The 19,322-nt window shown below is 45.7% G+C and overlaps 1 protein-coding gene across 1 annotated transcript in view; it reads left to right on the top strand.

The window, feature by feature from the left end:
* The window catches only part of VAPB (VAMP associated protein B and C), a 44,399-nt gene that overhangs the window by 8,292 nt on the left and 16,785 nt on the right, over positions 1-19,322 (top strand). The window lies entirely within an intron of this gene.

Below are 19,322 nucleotides of genomic sequence, written 5' to 3'. Positions count from 1 at the left end.
TAATCCCCTAGAAACCAAGATATTGCCCATAGCAGCCCAAGCACTAACCCCTAGAAACCAAGATATTACCCATAGCAGCCCAAGCACTAACCCCTAGAAACCAAGATATTACCCATAGCAGCCCAAGCACTAACCCCTAGAAACCAAGATATTGCCCATAGCAGCCCAAACACTAATCCCCTAGAAACCAAGATATCAACCTTAGCCACCCAAGCACTAACCCCTAGAAACCAAAATATTGCCCATAGCAGCCCAAGCACTAACCCCTAGAAACCAAGGTATTGCCCATAGCAGCCCAAACACTAATCCCCTAGAAACCAAGATATTACCCATAGCAGCCCAAGCACTAACCCCTAGAGACCAAGATATTACCCATAGCAGCCCAAGCACTAACCCCTAGAAACCAAAATATTGCCCATAGCAGCCCAAGCACTAACCCCTAGAAACCAAGGTATTGCCCATAGCAGCCCAAACACTAATCCCCTAGAAACCAAGATATTACCCATAGCAGCCCAAGCACTAACCCCTAGAGACCAAGATATTACCCATAGCAGCCCAAGCACTAACCCCTAGAGACCAAGATATTACCCATAGCAGCCCAAGCACTAACCCCTAGAGACCAAGATATTACCCTTGGCAGCCCAAGCACTAATGCCCTAGAAACCAAAATATCACCCTTGGCGCACATTTAGGGTAACTTCATTAAAGATGACTTCTTTATTAGCGGATTGATTGGCCACTACAGGCTAAAGCCTCGTACACACGCTCGGTTTTCTCGGCAAGAACCGAGCGTGTGTACAAGGCTTTCAGGTTTCTCGTCTGGAAATCTGGCCAGAATCTCGACGAGAAAAATGGAGATCCTGCTCTCTATTTTCTCGTCTGGATTCTTTTCGGCCGGTTTCCCGACGAGAAACCCGAGAGTGTGTGTATACTTGCTTGTCCCCGTGGAAACCTGCGCATGCTTGAAATTACTTTGACGCATGCGCGGTAGCTTCCACGGCATAGGTAGGGTGAAGCAAGATGGCGGCGACGGCATCGAATGTGATGAGCGAGTGCTCGTCGTACGCGATGACGTCACCGCGTTCTCGCCTTTCAAAAGAACCGCAGGCCAGATTCTCAGTCAGTGGTGTATCTTTGCCCGGGCGTAACGTATCCGATTTACGTTACGCCTCCACAACTTAGACGGGCAAGTGCTGTATTCTCAAAGCACTTGCTCCGTAAGTTGCGGAAACGTAGCGTAAATCGGCCGGCGTAAGCCCGCCTAATTCAAATTTGGATCAGGGGGGCGTGTTTTATGTAAAACTACTGTGACCCGACATGATTGACGTTTTTGCGGAACGGCGCATGCGCCGTCTGTGGAATTTCCCAGTGTGCATTGCTCCAAAGTACGCCACAAGGACGTCATTGGTTTCAACGTGAACGTAAATGACGTCCAGCCCCATTCACGGACCATTTGCGCAAACGACGTAACTTTTTCAAATTTCGACGCGGGAACGACAGCCACGTTGGTACGCCGCACTTATGCCTCATATAGCAGGGGCAACTATACGCCGGGAAAAGCCTAACGTAAACGTTGTAACTTTACTGCGTCGGCCGCGCGTACGTTCGGAAATTCGCGTATCTAGCTAATTTGCATACTCAACGCGGAATTCGACGGAAGCGCCACCTAGCGGTCAAAAAAAATGCAGTTAAGATCCGACGGCGTAAGAGACTTACGCCTGTCGGATCTAATGGATATCTATGCGTAACTGATTCTAAGAATCGGGCGCATAGATACGCCCGTGTGTACAAGGCCTGACGCATTTTTCACTGTACATCATCCAGAGTGATCCTTTTCTGTTTTCCTATAGAATAAGCCCCGTTACGTAGATATTTGCAGTCCATTGCTCTACAGCAGGGGTAGGCAACCTGGGGCCCTCTAGCAGTTGTGGAACTACATTTCCCATGAGACATTGCAACGCTGGCAGTTACAATTACTCCCAGAGGCATGATGGGACTTGTAGTTCTGCAAAACACAAAAAATTAAGGTGGGAAAAAGAGGAAAGAAAAGAGGGGGGGGGGGGTTTTAGAAAAAGGAAGACGGTGAAATAGAAATAAGAAAGATGGAAAATCAGCCAGTTGGCTTAAAGGGATTACTTTTAGCAACACTGTAGTGATCAATGGGAGGAAACAATGATACGTTTAATTTAATTTATTAGTATCAAAATTATTTAAAAAGGCATTAAATGTTACAGCCTATATGAAAAAAATATATATTGGTGGTGGCCAAAAAAGTTCTGCAACAGCTGGAGGGCCCCAGGTTGCCTATCCCTGCTCTACAGAGATCTCTGTCCTACCTGTGCAGGTATTGGTGTACTTCTCATTGTTATAGTACAGTATTCTGATGCAACTTCAGCCTTTGTACCGAGCAAAGGCCTGGCCATGTGTTCTGCAGAGCAGGCCTGTTATCAGAGAAGTGTCCTATGGCCCCGGTGTTATTGGAGATGGTATCTGAGTCAAAGTGCTTCAATGATTGTGCCGCTGACGTCTGGATCGTTCATTGGACGGTATGGCATCTGATGGGCAAGATGAGAATGCGGCAGCTTTGGAATCTGGTTCCATAGACCCGCTTTTTGTATTACACACGAGTATGGCGAGGTGGCACAAACCCAGGAGCCAATGCTGCCTTAAAGGGTAACTCCACTTTCATTGGAAAAAGATGGCAAATAAATATTATAAGCAGGAACACGGATCTCTGCCTTTCCCTGGTACAAGCACCTATTACAGTTTAGTAAAGCTCAAGCTAGGAACACATTTAAAGTCAAATCTTCTGTGCAGGGGGTGCTGACTGCTTACCTCTTCTCCCATGCAGCCAGCGAGTTGAGAAGCAGGGTGAGGGGCCGAAAATTACTTCTCACCAGGCGGGCCTCTAGTAATTTGGGGGGCCCTCCACAGCTTTGCAGGGCCCTATGCGGCTTGCATAGTGAGCCTATAGGGCGGATCGGCCCTGAGTGGATGTAAAGCCACTCTCACCCTTTCCCCCTAGTGTTAACCCCTTCAATGCCAGTCACATTTATACAGCAATTGGTGCATATTTATAGCACTGATCGCTGTATAAATGTGAATGGCGTCAAAAGTGTCCGATGTGTCCGCCATAATGTCGCAGTCCCAATAAAAAATCGCAGATCGCCGCCATCACTAGTAAAAAAAAAATAATAATAATAATTCTGTCCCATATTTTGTAAGCGCTTATTGCGATATTTTTGGTAAAAAAAAAAAAAATTCTCAGTTTAGGTCGATACGTATTCTTCTACATATTTTTGGTAAAAAAAAAAAAAAATGTAGAATACGTATCGACCTAAACTGAGAATTTTTTTATTTTTTATTTTAATTGGGCTATTTATTATAGCAACAAGTAAAAAATATTGAATTTTTTTTCAAAATTGTTGCTTTTTTTGTTTATAGCGCAAAAAATAAAAACCGCAGAGGTGATCAAATACCACCAAAAGAAAGCTCTATTTTTGGGGGGAAAAAGGGCGTAAATTTTGCACGACCGCGCAATTGTCAGTTAAAGCGACAGTGCCGGAAGCTGAAATTTCACCTGGGCAGGAGGGGGGTATATGTGCCCAGTAAGAAAGTGGTTAAGACTGTGGCAGTTAATAAGGCCATATTAGCGGTATACTTGTATGATTGGGAGATTTCTCTTTAGGACCCCACTGGACATTACAGACTGTGTGATCTGTGCCAACAGTATGCCCACCCAATACTCAACAGCACTAATCCGTATAGCAGCTGGGAAAGTGGTACGCGTCAGGCACTTCTCTGGATCACATTTCAAATGATGAACAGAATATCAAACAGTCACAACTTCATACACGTTTTATTTTGCGTTTTCCTCGGATCTATACTCTAATGTGAAGCGATGTCTGTAGTCACGCTGCAATAGAACTTTTTTAGAAGAAAATGCCGCTTCTCGTTTCCTACAGTGCTTCTTATGGGAGAAAATCCTCGGCATTAGGTCACGTGATATCAGGTGGATCAATATTCTGATTGGCTAACCCTTCTTATCAGCACAGGTCACATGACCAGATCTTTTTATGATGTGAGCAGCATTGTAGGGAGCCGAGAGCAGCCTTTTCTCCATTAAAAGTGATCATGCTAGACGTGTTATTGCCGTTTAGTATCCATCACATTTGCACAGGCCCACTTTACATGCACATGGTATGAACCCTAGTATCGGTATCGGGACAGATACTGAGCATTTGCGGGAGTACTTGTCGCCGCAATGCCGCTGCATACCGCAACGCCCCTGCCGCCTATTTAATCAGCGCGCGGGGAACATTACAGCTTTCATTTGGATATCTTTGTGTTCCCCGCCGCACCGCGTATAGACACTCCCCCTTGCTCGGGATTGGACGGGTGATCTGTCTATCAAAGTGCAGATCACCCGTCCAATCCCGAACAAAGGGGAGTGTCTATGCGCGGCGGGGAACACACAGCTATTCAAATGAAAGCTTTAATGTTCCCCGCACGCTGATTAACTAGGTCGGCGGCATCTAGGTATGGCGAGACATGGCTGCATATGTGGGGGGGGACATGGCTGCATATGTGGGGGGGACATGGCTGCATATGTGGGGGGGACATGGCTGCATATGGGGACACATTTAAAAAAAAAAGTATTGGTATTCGGTATCCTAGAAAAGTGGTATCGTGACAACCCTAATACAAAGGTTTTACTATACCAAGTCAGTGTTGGAGGTCCTGTAGTGCTACTGGCCTTCGCTTGTTGGGCCCATAAAGCTTCATAAATGGTTTTGGATGTAGGTTGGATGTCACACTTGCAGTCCTGCCTCTTGGCAAGTTCTCTTGCTTGCATATGTCGCTCCTTCACCAGCTTGATGATTGAGTCATTGCTGTCTGTCTGGCGACTTACACTCTGCAGCGTTATTGGCTGTAAATGAGAAATGCCTTGCTGATCCAGCTGGTGAGGGATGCCATATACAAGCAGGCAAATATTTCTCCCTCGACATTTTAGCGGTTTTCCGACCAAAAAACATAAAGATTAAAAGCTACACATACTGCAGCTGCTGGCTTTTAATAATAGGACACTTGACTGTTCTGGAGTCCCTCGATGTCGGCACCCGCAGCTAAAGTTTCCATCGGCTGTCGGGTGCTGTCGCCGCCATTGCGGGTAAGGGAACCCGGCAGTGTAGCCTTTCGGCTTCACGCCGGGAACCCTACTGCGCATGTGCGAGGCTCCTGGTGGCCCGGAGAGGAGGAGGGAGCCCCACTGTGACGTCACGTGCTGCGGCCCAGACTCCCGGAAGTGGGAAAGAATACCTGGTATCCTGTCCCCCCCCTCCCGCCCGAAAGGTGCCAATTGTGGCACCGGAGGAGGGGAGGAATTGGATGAGCGGAAGTTCCACTCCGCTTTAACCTGTCATTTTTGAGTTTACACCTTTTTAAATTATAGTCTTTCTCTTACCTGGCTGATTCAATAGCAGAGATTCCTAGGAGAACGTTTTCTGTACAGCGGTCCAGTGTCAGGAAGCACATACAGTAAAACCTTGGATTGCAAGCTTAAAGGGGGGGGGGGGTTGAAAAAGGTTTGTGTTTATTTTCTAAATGGGTTCCATTAAGCTAGTGCATTGTTGGTTCACTTACCTTTTCCTTCCATTTCCCTTCTAAATGTTTTTTTTCTTTGTCTGAATTTCTCACTTCCTGTTCCTCCTCAGTAAGCTGTTCTGGCTGACTAACCCCCAGCCAGATGATGGGGCAAGCTTAATGTCAAGAGACTAACAGCCGGTTTAAACAAAACCAGCCAACATTCTGCCCGTGTGTACGTTGGTCTGTCCAACCGAAGCCGGCCCTACATGTTGGAAAACTCAGCCAATGGTGGAGAGCGCTGATCGGAGTGTTCTTGGGGGGGCAGCGGCACAACATCCCCCTGTCAGAACACAACAGCTCCTCCTCCTCTTCTTTTGGGGGACTACCATAGCCAGCTGCTGGCTATGGGGAGAGGTAGTCCCGTGCTCCATAGACTTACACAGCAGGACTTAGGCCCGCCCCCAATTCCTCCTCTCTGCATCTGATTGACAGCAGCAAGAGCCAATGGGGAGAATAGATGCAGCCGTGCACAGTGCTGGTCTCTTCTCCCCTCTCTTCCCCTTCACACAGGAAGGGGGGCACAGGAACTGAAAATGTTTTTTTTCCTTGATGCAAACAATGCATTAAGTGCCGGTTCCCACTGGGGCAACAGGACTTCCAGCGCGACTTACAAGGCAACTTGGAGAGCGACTTGAGGGTGACTTCAAGTCGCCTCCAGGACAGGCAACTTTGCCAGTGGCCAATCACATAAAGCTGCTCTGTGGGAGGGAGGGGTTTGCCTTAGAAAACTATTTTCACTTCCTGGAAAGTTGCTTCAGTTAAGACAGGGGATCCGACTTGGTTGGAAGCGACTTCCATTGAAATCAGTGGGTACAAGTCGCCTTGAAGTAGTACAGGAACCTTTTCTGAAGTCGGAGTGACTTCAGTAGTGTACATTAAGACGGCTCTCATTGACTAACATGTAATTAAACTAAGATTGTAAGCTCGTCTATTAGGGGATTTAATACTTCCATACTCCAAGGACGGGGCTGTGCGTGTGTCGCCATTTTGTTTCACAGGCTAAAAACTAAAAGGAGGGGTCTGATTGGCTGCTACTGTCACACAGGGCCTACTGAGGAAACTTGGGGCCTACTGAGGAAACTTGGGGCCTACTGAGGAAACTTGGGGCCTACTGAGGAAACTTGGGGCCTTGGCAGTGATCTGCTGCTGTTTTTTGTGTCAGCCATTTGTCCCACCATCCCTTCATACAGCACAGGAAACATAACATAGTATTCTGGTTGCTATGGACAATGCTGAATGTGCTTCATTTACAGACTTGAGGCCTAGTGAGATTGGGTTCCCTTAGACATTGATAAATGAGCTCCTCTCTGCTCCCATGGCCAGATAAGAGACGCACACGGCCGCCTTATCCGCATTCATCTGCATTCAGTCAAATGGTATATGTCTGTCCTGTTCTGCTGGATGTGTGGCTTCACCTGCGGCTCCGGGCTGAGGTTACACGATTGTGTTTCTCCCAGATAAACCAGTCAGGAAGGGCTGGAGTGTAAAAGAGCCTTCCATAATATAAATAAACTTGACTCGCCTTGCCAGCTCTTGTAATTGAAGCCAAGCCTTGTCAATGCTAATTACATTACTTCACTGGCTTTATTACCATACTGCAGCTTGTGTGAGATCAACTGCTGATTATTTATGAAGTGTGAGGGACACAGCAAGACAAGCCAATGCCCAAATCTGCCTGAGAAGCCAAACCCATTGTAGAGTTCATTCAAGATAGCCAGGCCAAGGATCTCCCCCGTCCTTGGGTATAAACATGCACGCTCTCCCACACACAATCACCGCTGACTGTCCCTGTATCCTCCTTCAGCCCCCCTCCGTTCTGCTACTGTCCCCCCTCCATTCTCCTCCGTGTCCCCCTCCACGCCGCTGTCTCCCTCCGTGTCCCCCTCCACGCCGCTGTCTCCCTCCGTGTCCCCCTCCACGCCGCTGTCTCCCTCCGTGTCCCCCTCCACGCCGCTGTCTCCCCCTCCACGCCGCTGTCTCCCTCCGTGTCCCCCCTCCACGCCGCCGTCTCCCTCCGTGTCCCCCCTCCACGCCGCCGTCTCCCTCCGTGTCCCCCCTCCACGCCGCCGTCTCCCTCCGTGTCCCCCCTCCACGCCGCCGTCTCCCTCCGTGTCCCCCCTCCACGCCGCCGTCTCCCTCCGTGTGTCCCCCCTCCACGCCGCCGTCTCCCTCCGTGTGTCCCCCCTCCACGCCGCCGTCTCCCTCCGTGTGTCCCCCCTCCACGCCGCCGTCTCCCTCCGTGTGTCCCCCCTCCACGCCGCCGTCTCCCTCCGTGTGTCCCCCCTCCACGCCGCCGTCTCCCTCCGTGTCCCCCCTCCACGCCGCCGTCTCCCTCCGTGTCCCCCCTCCACGCCGCCGTCTCCCTCCGTACTGGTGTCCTCCTCCTTTCTCCTCCTCCACCCCCTCGATCGGTCAGGATGGAGAGCGTAGGTAGGAGCTGGTAAATCGGGCTCCTTACTTTTCTAAATGTACAGAGTCAGTGATCACTGAAACATCGTAAACTGTGTTTACAATGTTTCAGTTTATGAATGGAGAGGAGCCGCTGTATTTACTCCATTCATTTTCAGTGCAGCGGAGGCTGTTGAGAAAGGGACAGGGGCATCTGGCTCCACTGCCTGTTTCCCTTACTGAGGATGGCGGCGCCAGGACCTGCCATGATCGGCCTCGGGGGGGGGGGGGGGCGACATCACGGGCGCCTAGGACAGGTAAGTGTCCTTATTAAAATTCAGCAGCTACAGTGTTTGTAGCTGCTGACTTTTGAAAAAAATAAAAATCGTGGATGGAACACTGTTTTAAGACTGGAAAGAGTATTTCAAGGGTTCCTCCATGTTGAAATTTAGACTGTGCGGTGTGGTGCCCTGTCCCTTTAACTCTTCTCATTCCTTTTTTATGTTATCTCTCTTTTTATAAGTAACAAAAAAAAAATAACGCACCTCTTTTCCAACACCAGAGAGTATTGTGATCCCTATAGATATATAAGTGGAACCTCACTTTCTCAATCAACATTATTTTTTTTTAATCCTCATGCTGCTAGCATTATTAAAAAGATAGAAAAGTATATCAAATTTACATTTTATTTACATTTCTTTAGTCATTTGCTGGCTTCTTGCCTGGGCGAATGATGTCATACATCCCAGAAGTCTTCAGGAGAGGAGGAGGGTCTTTTGCAGCTAAGCACACTCTCCTGCATGCATGCTTGAGCTAAGGGCAGATGGATTCCAGGAAGTAACTTCTACATGAATCCGTTACCCTTACTCAAAATGGCCACGGTCAGAAATGCTAGGGGGCGGCTTTTCTAAGTGATTTCAAAGCATGGAGACATGGATAGATGGGGGAGTTGGCTTTGAATATTAAACATGAATTAAGCAGTGTTTTGGTTTGTAGTGCTCAGATGTAGCTGATACACTTTAAAGTGGATGTAATCCCACTCCCATCCTTTCTAAAACACTGCCATAGTGCTGATCTATAAGGATATAGATGCCTCCTGCATGTATCCTTACCTGTCAAATGTCTCCCCTCTGTCTGTTAAAAGAACTGAAAAACTGCGGATTCTATGGATGGGTCTGTTGTCTGGAGCTCGGTGGGTGGAGTCGTGATGTCAGTAGACTCCCCACCCTCCTCTACACTCCCCTTGTCAACATGCATCTTGATCCCGTGACCAAGTCCTGTCGTGACGAAACGTAGGGAGGCGGCGTGCTGACGTCACCGCGCATTTTCTCTTCCCGGATACGGGCTGTGTGTTTCCAAGCTTGCCGGCTTTTATATGCTCTGCATATTTGAACAATTTGTAAGTGTTATTTCACTTATTTTTATGGAATAAATTAAGGTTTTACACTATGTGAGCTCCTTTTATTCCTACATACCCTCGGATGGCACATCAGGAGTCACTTACCTATAACAAGGATAAGGGTTACCAGGCTATCATCATCTGGGTTCCATATTGAATGCCATCGAACCATGTCTCTTACCAGGCTGTTTTTGATCTCTTATAATTTGGGGATCATCTCCATTCGGTAAGAGGCTTTATTTGACTGTGGTGGAGGTTTTTTCCTTTCAAGCACTTTCTCGTGTGGATTCGCTGTATACACTTGGGAGATTGTCTATGCAGTATTTGTTTTTCTGACGGACTCATCTTCTATGAACACCATTTGAACATTTATGTGTTTTTATCACTCAATCATTTATGGTTTATATTTACTTAGCGCAATCTCCTCTCTTCTTGCAACGTGCATTTTCTCCTGTGTATTCCTTACACTAATTTCTGCTATGATCACTAACGTCCAGTCAAAATCCAGAAAAGTAACCACATGACTTCAGAAAAGGAGTGGGGGTGCGAATTTAAAAAATAATGCCCGTCTCAAGCTAGTGCATGAGATATGTAAATAAACTGTCACTCACAGCAAGGGGGAAGAAGGGACACAAGTTTTCTCCTGTTTATCTCACTGAAAAAAGAAAGGATTGCTCAGAGCTGGATTAACTCTTTGTGGCAAGACTGGGCACAGATGGGAAATCCTATATTCTACATTGTGACAGCAAAAAAATAAATAACACATTTCAGGTTTACATCCACTTTAAGTATGTATGTGTTCCCTCTATTGTCTCCTTGTTTTCAAATCATCACAGTGGTCAAATCCGCTCCCCAGAATTGGTCCTTGCATGTGACTCATAGGAATATTAGAGTGTAAGCTCCTGGGTAACAGGGCTCTGCAACAGTGCTGTGTAAGTAATTGAAATGGCGTTAAAAACAAAGGGCGAATTAATTTGGGGCCCGGCGGGCAGTCAGCCCAGTCTTGGGGCCCACAGGAAATCGGAGCAGCAGTGAAACGTACTTTACTGACAGCAGGAAAACGGGTTTATAAATGTAGGCTCCAGCTTTTTTTCTCTCTCTCTAGTGCTTTGGCTACCTGATCTTGGAATAAGTCCAGTTCTATTTATAAACCGTTTTGATCCAGGAACCCATGGCACTAGGTCTGTAGGTCATGAAGATAGATCAGCGTGTTTGCATGCATGTGTTTTTAAATAAAAAATAAAATAAAAAAAAATATATATATATATATATATATATATATATATATATATATCTATCTCTCTCATTTTGATATTTGGTTTTATTTTCTGACATGAGAAAATGTTGACGCCGGGCCGGACTTGGTTGCTTCTAATTTAGTCTGCGCTTTTTCCATCTGGAGGATCTTCCCAGATTATAAATAGGCCATACATTGCTGAGGTGTGCAGGAACATCGATAATACCACTCGTCTCTGGTTACTTGTGTGATGGGACTTGGGGTGCTGGTTGCATCAAGAGGAAATTTAGGGGGTCAGCCAACTCTTTCTTAATAAAATATATATTTTTTTTAATTATTATTTTTTTGTTTTCCACCTTTTTATAGCTCTAGGTAGATGCAGTGACTACATGCAGATATATGGGAAGACATTGTCACCTGGGGGAAGAAAGTGATGGGGAATCTGAACAGGAATAGAGGAGAACTCTTGTTCTGGGGAAGTTTCCTCTCCCTTCCTGTTGTACCTCTGGGTCATGATGCAGGTAGAAAGCTCCACCATGGAACACAGACAGCCGTTAAAATGGTACATGGATCCTAACTATTCCAGAACTAAAATTTAGTTCTACATATACCTTGCTCAACCATGTGCTTTTACCGCCCCATTCCCCCAACCTCTCCTTCCCAACCTATCCCTGGACAGTAGCAGTGCACCGAAATGAAAATTCAGGATGCACTTGGCCAAAAACTTAAAGCGGAGTTCCACCCAAAAGTGGAACTTTCGCTTTAAGCACTCCTCGCCCCCTTACATGCCACATTTGGCATGTATTTTTTGGAGGGGGGGGGGGCTTTCGGTAGGAGAGGGACTTTCTATCCTACTTCCACCCAGGGACCGCCTAGACAACGACTCCTCTTGCCCTAGGCGGCTCCTCCCTTTAGGTGATCTACTGGGACATGTGACCGGGTCCCAGGAGATCGCCTGTCCACTCAGAGAGCAGCGCGACTCGCGCAGGGAGTGCCCAGCCGTGAACCCGAAAGCTGTCACGGCCGGGTGCCCACACTATGAATGGTGGCGCCGGCAGAGTGGGGGGGGGGGGGGGAGGAGCGGAGCTCCGGGCGGCCGCGTCGCTGGACCGTGGAGAAGGTAAGTGTCTTGTTTATCAAAAAGTGTAGCTGCTGACTTTTAATAAACAGTAAAAGGCTGGAACTCCGCTGGCGTTTTTATATTTTTGCGTTTTAGTCAGTGTGGCGGGATTTTGCCTTTTTGGTCAGCGGAGCGGGATTTTGCCTTTTTGGTCAGCGGAGCGGGATTTTTGCCTTTTAGGTCAGTGGGGCGGGGTTTTGCCTTTTAGGTCAGTGGGGCGGGGTTTTGCCTTTTAGGTCAGTGGGGCGGGGTTTTGCCTTTTAGGTCAGTGGGGCGGGGTTTTGCCTTTTAGGTCAGTGGGGCGGGGTTTTGCCTTTAGGTCAGTGGGGCGGGGTTTTGCCTTTAGGTCAGTGGGGCGGGGTTTTGCCTTTAGGTCAGTGGGGCGGGGTTTTGCCTTTAGGTCAGTGGGGCGAGGTTTTGCCTTTTAGGTCAGTGGGGCGGGGTTTTGCCTTTAGGTCAGTGGGGCGGGGTTTTGCCTTTAGGTCAGTGGGGCGGGGTTTTGCCTTTAGGTCAGTGGGGCGGGGTTTTGCCTTTAGGTCAGTGGGGCGGGGTTTTGCCTTTTAGGTCAGTGGGGCGGGGTTTTGCCTTTTAGGTCAGTGGGGCGGGGTTTTGCCTTTTAGGTCAGTGGGGCGGGGTTTTGCCTTTTAGGTCAGTGGGGCGGGGTTTTGCCTTTAGGTCAGTGGGGCGGGGTTTTGCCTTTAGGTCAGTGGGGCGGGGTTTTGCCTTTAGGTCAGTGGGGCGGGGTTTTGCCTTTAGGTCAGTGGGGCGGGGTTTTGCCTTTAGGTCAGTGGGGCGAGGTTTTGCCTTTTAGGTCAGTGGGGCGGGGTTTTGCCTTTAGGTCAGTGGGGCGGGGTTTTGCCTTTAGGTCAGTGGGGCGGGGTTTTGCCTTTTAGGTCAGTGGGGCGGGGTTTTGCCTTTTAGGTCAGTGGGGCGGGGTTTTGCCTTTTAGGTCAGTGGGGCAGGGTTTTGCCTTTAGGTCAGTGGGGCGGGGTTTTGCCTTTTAGGTCAGTGGGGCGGGGTTTTGCCTTTAGGTCAGTGGGGCGGGGTTTTGCCTTTAGGTCAGTGGGGCGGGGTTTTGCCTTTAGGTCAGTGGGACACAGCATGCCATTTTATAAGCGCCTTTTTTATTTATTCTTGTGGAAAAATGCTGATAACCCTATTTTCGGCAGCTGATATATATTGGTACATCCCTGTTGGACAGCACAGCAATGTCCTCCCAATCAGGAAATTGTATCCAGTTGGAACTGAATGCAGCGTGCTGTACGGTCAGGAAAGTGTGGAATTTGTATCTGGTGAAACGGGTGATGAGGCTGAAGATCTAGTCTGACAGGTTTGGCATTCTTAAGGCTTCGGAAGGCATATTCCACACACTGGAGGTCGCTGGTATCTATGTAAACTATACCAGGCTTTGTTTAGAATGCCGCTCCTCTTCTACAAGAAAAGGCTTCATACGTAGATCGGGATCACAGCGTTGTAGAGGACGCTGACACAATGTAGACATCACATTCATGGGATGTGGGCTGTGAAAAGGTGGAAGAGATCTGTTTAAGCTGATTAGAGCACATGGTGTGGATGTAAATTCTACATTCTCTTCCCATTGGCAGGCAGTGGGATTGTAGATCTCAGTATGTGTGCGCTAATCTTTCAATCCTTTGTTGGCAATTAGCAATGGTTTGTATTATTTTTTTCTTTTTGGCTGACTCTGCATGAACATTGTTTCAAATAAATCGTCTCCAAAAAAAATATGGAAAAAAAATTGCAACGTGGGTACGGCCAGCCTATTCTTTGTATTACTGGTTCCTGAAGTGAGATTGCATTCCAGGGGAACAAGTTTTGATTGGGCTTCCCTGATGTTTTCTGAGAATAAAAACAAACCGGCTAGTTCTTCCATTGTCTAACCTGCAAATGGCAGTTGGAAGCTGATTGGTTGCTGTGGGCAACAAAAACATCAAAACTAGAAACTGGCTTTTGCTGGAATTCTTTAAACTTGACCTATACACTAACAGATGGGATGGATCAGGAAAGGGAAATAAAAGCAGAGTTCCACCCAAAAACTAAACTTCCGCTTTTCGAAATACAGGTATTTTGCTCCCACTTCCAGGCATAGATACCCGACCCACCCGTGGGTATCTGCGCCACTTCCGGCACCTTCTACACCCCCCCCCCCCGCTGCCTTCTGGGAGACACACAGGTCCCAGAAGACAGCAGGGACAAGTTGGATCGTGCAGCACGAGTCACGCATGTGCAGTAGGGAACCAGGAAGTGAAGCCACAAGGAGGTCCGCCGAAAAAAAATATTAAAAGCCATTTAAGCTTTTAATATATGGACACTTACCTGTCCAGGGCGCCCGCGATGTCGGCAGCCAAAGCCGATTGATCTGTCTCTTGGCTGCTGCCGCCGCCCGCCATCCTCTTTAAGGGAATCAGGAGCGTCCTCACAGTTCCCTGCTGTCTTTTGGGACCTGTGTGTCTCCTAGAAGACAGCGGGGGAGGACAGTGTAGGCGCAGGAAGTGGTGTAGGTCACCTCGATCACCGCGGTGATCTATGCCCAGAAGTGGGAGCAAATGCCTGTATTGCACGGGTATCTGCTCCCCCCTCCCCCCCTGAAAGGTGCCAAATGTGACACCGTGGGGAGGGGGGGAGGAATTTAAAAAGTGGAAGTTCCATTTTTGGGTGGAACTCCACTTTTAAAGTGCTACTAAAGCCACAACAGTAAAATCAGTCTGTATATGATTATGCAGTAAAGCATGCCTGTTATACTCACTGTGGACCTAAGGGGTTGAGTGATCAGATGAATTGCAATTAAGCGCAATGTCCCTCTTTGCCATGAAAATGAACTTAATCCCAAAAAAAACATTTCCACTGCATTTGTGAAGAAGGCTTCAGAGCGCCCAAGAAAGTCCAGCAAGCGCCAAGACTGTTTCCTACAGTTGATTCTGCTGCGGGATTGGGGATGCCACCTGGGCAGAGCTTGCTCAGGAATGGCAGCAGGCAGGTGTGGGTGTATCTGGGTAGAAGACATTTGGAGGACGGCCTGGTGTCAAGAAGGGCAGCAAAGAAGCAACTTCTCTCCAGGAAAAACATCAGGGACAGACGGATATTCTGAAAAAGGCACAGGGATTGGACGGCTAAAGACTGGGATAAAGTCATTTTCTCTGATGAATCCCCTTTCCAATTGTTTGGGGCATCCAGAAAAAATCTTGTCCGGAGAAGAAAAGGTGAGATCTACCATCATCACCAGACCGATCATGTATATTGTCTAAGGACAGGGCCGCCATCCGGAATTATGGGCCCCTTACACAGCTTCAGGCATGGGCCCCCTGCCGTCTGAAATTGAGAATTGGGGGGGTGGGGGGGCCTTTACAAAAAAAATAAGAAATAAAGAAAAATATATATTAAAAAAAAAAAAGGGTGAGGGGTAGCCATTCGGGGCCCTGGGGACCTCTGGGCCCTTAAATAAATAAATAAATAAAAAAAAAAAAATATATATATATATATATATATATATATATATATATATATATATATATATATATATATATATATATATATATATATATTATTATTATTATTATTATTATTATTATTATTATTATTATTATTATTATTATTATTATTATTTTTTTTTTTTTTTTTAAAAGGGGGAGTTGCCATCTGGGGACCTCTGGGCCCTTTAATAATTGTTTTTAATGAAAAGAAATTGCAAAAAAAGGGGGGTTGCCATATGGGACCTCTGTGCCCTTTAATAAAAAAAAATATATAAAAAAAAGGGGGGTTGCCATCCAGGACCATGGGGACCTCTGGGCCCTTAAATAAATAAATAAATAAAAAAAAAATATATATATATATATTTATTTTTAAAAGGGGGGGTTGCCATCTGGGGACCTCTGGGCCCTTTAATAATTGTTTTTAATGAAAAGAAATTGCAAAAAAAGGGGGGTTGCCATATGGGACCTCTGTGCCCTTTAATAAAAAAAAAAGGGGGGTTGCCATCCAGGGCTCTGGGCCCTTTGATAAAACAAATATATAAAAAAAAAAAGGGGGCGGTTTGCCACATGGTGACCTCTGAGCCCTTTAATAAAATATATATATATATATATATATATATATATATATATATATATATATATATATATATATATATATATATATATATATATATATATATATATATATATATATATATATATATATATATATAATATATATATATATATATAATTTTTTTTTTTTTTTTTTTTTTTTTTTTTTAAAAAGGGGGGTTGCCATTCGGGCCCTGGTGACCTCTGGACCCTTTAATAATTATATATATATATATGTGTATGTGTGTGTATATATATATATATAATTTTTTTTTTTTTTTTTTTTTTATGAAAAAAAGGGGGGTTGTCATCCGGGCCCCTGGGGACCTCCGGACCACCTAAAAAAAAAAAAATTGGCCCTGTAATAAATAAAATAAAAATATATTTAAAAAAAAATATTTTTTTTTAAAGGGGGTTGCCATCCGGGCCCCTTACAGGTGTCCTGCCTGTACCCCCCTGATGGCGGTCTTGTCTAAGCGATTAAAAAGAAATGGTATAAAAACATCCTCTGAGAGGAACTTCCTCACCAAACCGTTCTTGGATGGTTGGGAGAACAATGCCTCTTCCAGCATGATGGAGCAAACGTGATAACTAAGTGGCTTGGGGGACCAAAACATCAACATTTTGGGTCCATGGCCAGGAAAACGCCCCAGACCTTAATCACATTGAGAACTTGTGGTCAATCGCCAAGAGGCAGGTGAACAAAAAAATACAAATTCTGACAAATTCAAAGCATTGATTATGTAAGAATGAGCTGCCATCAGTCAGGATGTGGCCGAGAAGTTGATTGACAGAATGCCAGGAGGAATTGCCAGAGGTCTTGAAAAAGAAGGATCAACACTGAAAATATTGACTTTGCATAAACTTCATGTCATTGTCCGTAAAAAGCCTTTGACACTTATGAAATGCTGGTATTTATACTTCAGTATACCATAGTGACAAAAAGATCTAAAAACACTGAAGCAGCAGACTTTGTGAAAATTAATATTTTCATGTTCTGTGTACTGTGGGGGGCCACATATTGTGAATGCAGGGTCCTTGGTTCAGTAACACTTTAAGGGTTCATGCACACAGGACGTTTTTACAACTGCTGTTAGGATGGTCTGACATTTTTTTTTTTTTTTTTTTTTAACTGCCTGTAAACACCCCTCCATGTTAGCCTATGTGTCCATACACACATTAAACTTTCAGAGGCATTTAGGGGCAGTAGAAAATAAACGACAGTATGTGCGTCCAGGGGCTGTAAAAATGCCAAAAAACACTGTAACAAGCGTTTGGCAGGTTTAGGTGTTTTTTCTGAAAAAGCTTCAAAAATGAACATATCTCCTATGACTGGTTATCTGATAAATAGCGGCAACATTTTTCAAGAATCATCAGATGGAGAGGGCATGTAACTATGTAATGTATGAAGCAGGGAGATCCTTGCATTTCATATCCTCAGGTACATCCTCCTCTCCAGCAAGGAGAACAGTAAGCTGCATAGCAGTGACATTTACTAATCTGGTGGGACTAGCAGTCAAAGGCAGCAGTGCCTTATCTCACACAGCAGATAAACAGATGATTATCTAGGCACGGGAAATGCCCTTCTTTTTTTAAGGTGGGGTTAAACCGAACAATTTTAGGGTACGGTTTAGGCACCACAATCATTTCTACATGTTCCTATAGCTTAGAAAATCTTCACTTTTCGAATTCAGGCCTGCTCCAACTTTTATGTGTTCCTGCTGAGCCTCACAAATTACATTAGCTGCTGCGTATGACCAGATTATTTTTTGAAGGACTGGAGAAGAGAAGTCGCTTATGTCACAAGATCCAGCCAGGGCCTCTTCCATCTTTAACTTAGTTAGTTCTGCTTTTGGGAACTTTCTAAAAACGGCGCTAGTCCTGGAAGCCTCTTTATTGCCTTAAACGGCTCTTTTCTGCCCTTGTGTTCCTCTATGTATGATGGCAAATGTCTAAGCAGATAGAGGGGAATATTCAACCTGGACACACACAATATATGATTTTTCTATGCAGTTTTTGTGTTTAACTCATCCCTTCCCAGCACTCCATAGTTAGATTTATTTCTCTCTTACACCGCTCTGTTCAGCTGCTGGAAGTGAAAGGAAAGCCCTTTTGTAGCTTGCATTGGCCTGTGGAGTCCACTGATTCACCCACTGCTGTCACATATTCCTCCACACCTGCTAACAGTGATACGAGTGGCTAACTAACGGCTGGATCACTTTTAAAAGCAGTGAGAGGGGTCGCAGCCCCCCCCCCCTTCAGTTTTTGGTGGTCACCTGGGAACCAATCTTGCGGTGGCTGACCGTAGAAATTAGCAGAGAAAAGATGGCCTCCACGCATCTCTATGGCCTAGGAGGCTGGGAGCAAAGTCGCTTCCGATTCACGGCTGATTAAGGCTGCTGGTCTGGAATGGTGCAGAAAGGTGAGTATATGTTTGGGGTCGGGTTATTGAACCACTTGCTGACCGCCTAACTGGGAAAATGTCATTAATTTACAGTAAAATACCAGGGCTATAGCTGCAGCAACCCCGGTGATAACATTTTCCTCTGCCGCTGCTCTTTCTGCTAAAAGTAATACGAGTGGCTAACTAACTACTGGATTAGCAGTGAGTGGGTTTGCAGCCCCCTTTTTTTTGCCACTTTCCCGTTGATCTCTGGCTTTCCTGGCTCATCAGGACGCCCCGGAACCAATCTGGCGGTGACTGGCCATAGAGATTAGCATAGGAAAGATGGCCTCCACGCATCTCTATGGCCCAGGAGGCTGGGACGAGGTCGCTTCCAGTTCACGGCTGATATAAACAAGCCCCCTTTTTTTTATTTTTTATTATGCTTTCTATTGTGAAGAAGAGATTTGGGGTCTCTGGGGTCAGATCTCTCCATATCGGTGACCTGTCATGCTTTATTGTCAGGAGATGTTTGCATTTCTTGTGACGGCAATAAAAGTGATACATTTTTAGGGGACAGTGTAATTTTTTTTTTTAATATTTAAAAAATGTTTTAAAGCGTCCCGTGCAGTGGAAAACACATACTTGGGTCACTCCCACAAATGTAACCGGTGTTTGCACCACACGTGAGGTATCGCCGCAAACGTTCTAGCGAGAGCAATATTTCCTTTGTAACTAAACTGGTACCCTGTAAACATTTTAAGCGACATTCTATAAGCGGCATATTGGGTATCTATTTACTTGGCCTAACATCGTCTTTCATATTTTACAAAAAAAAAAAAGGGTTATATACTGTGGTGTGTTATATTTTTTTTATTCATTAAAAAAAAAAAAAATATATATATATATATATATATATATATATATATATATATATATATATATATATATTGCGTTTGAAAAACAGCTGCGCAAATACCATATTGACATAAAAAGTTGCAGCGACTGCCATTTTATTCTCTAGGGCCTCTGCTAAAAAAATATATATATTTAATGTTTGGGGGTTC

Source organism: Rana temporaria, chromosome 12 (genome assembly GCF_905171775.1).
Source record: "Rana temporaria chromosome 12, aRanTem1.1, whole genome shotgun sequence".
Lineage (NCBI taxonomy): Eukaryota > Metazoa > Chordata > Amphibia > Anura > Ranidae > Rana > Rana temporaria.
The sequence above is the reverse complement of the archived record's forward strand: the minus strand, read 5'-3'. Positions and strand labels throughout refer to the sequence as shown.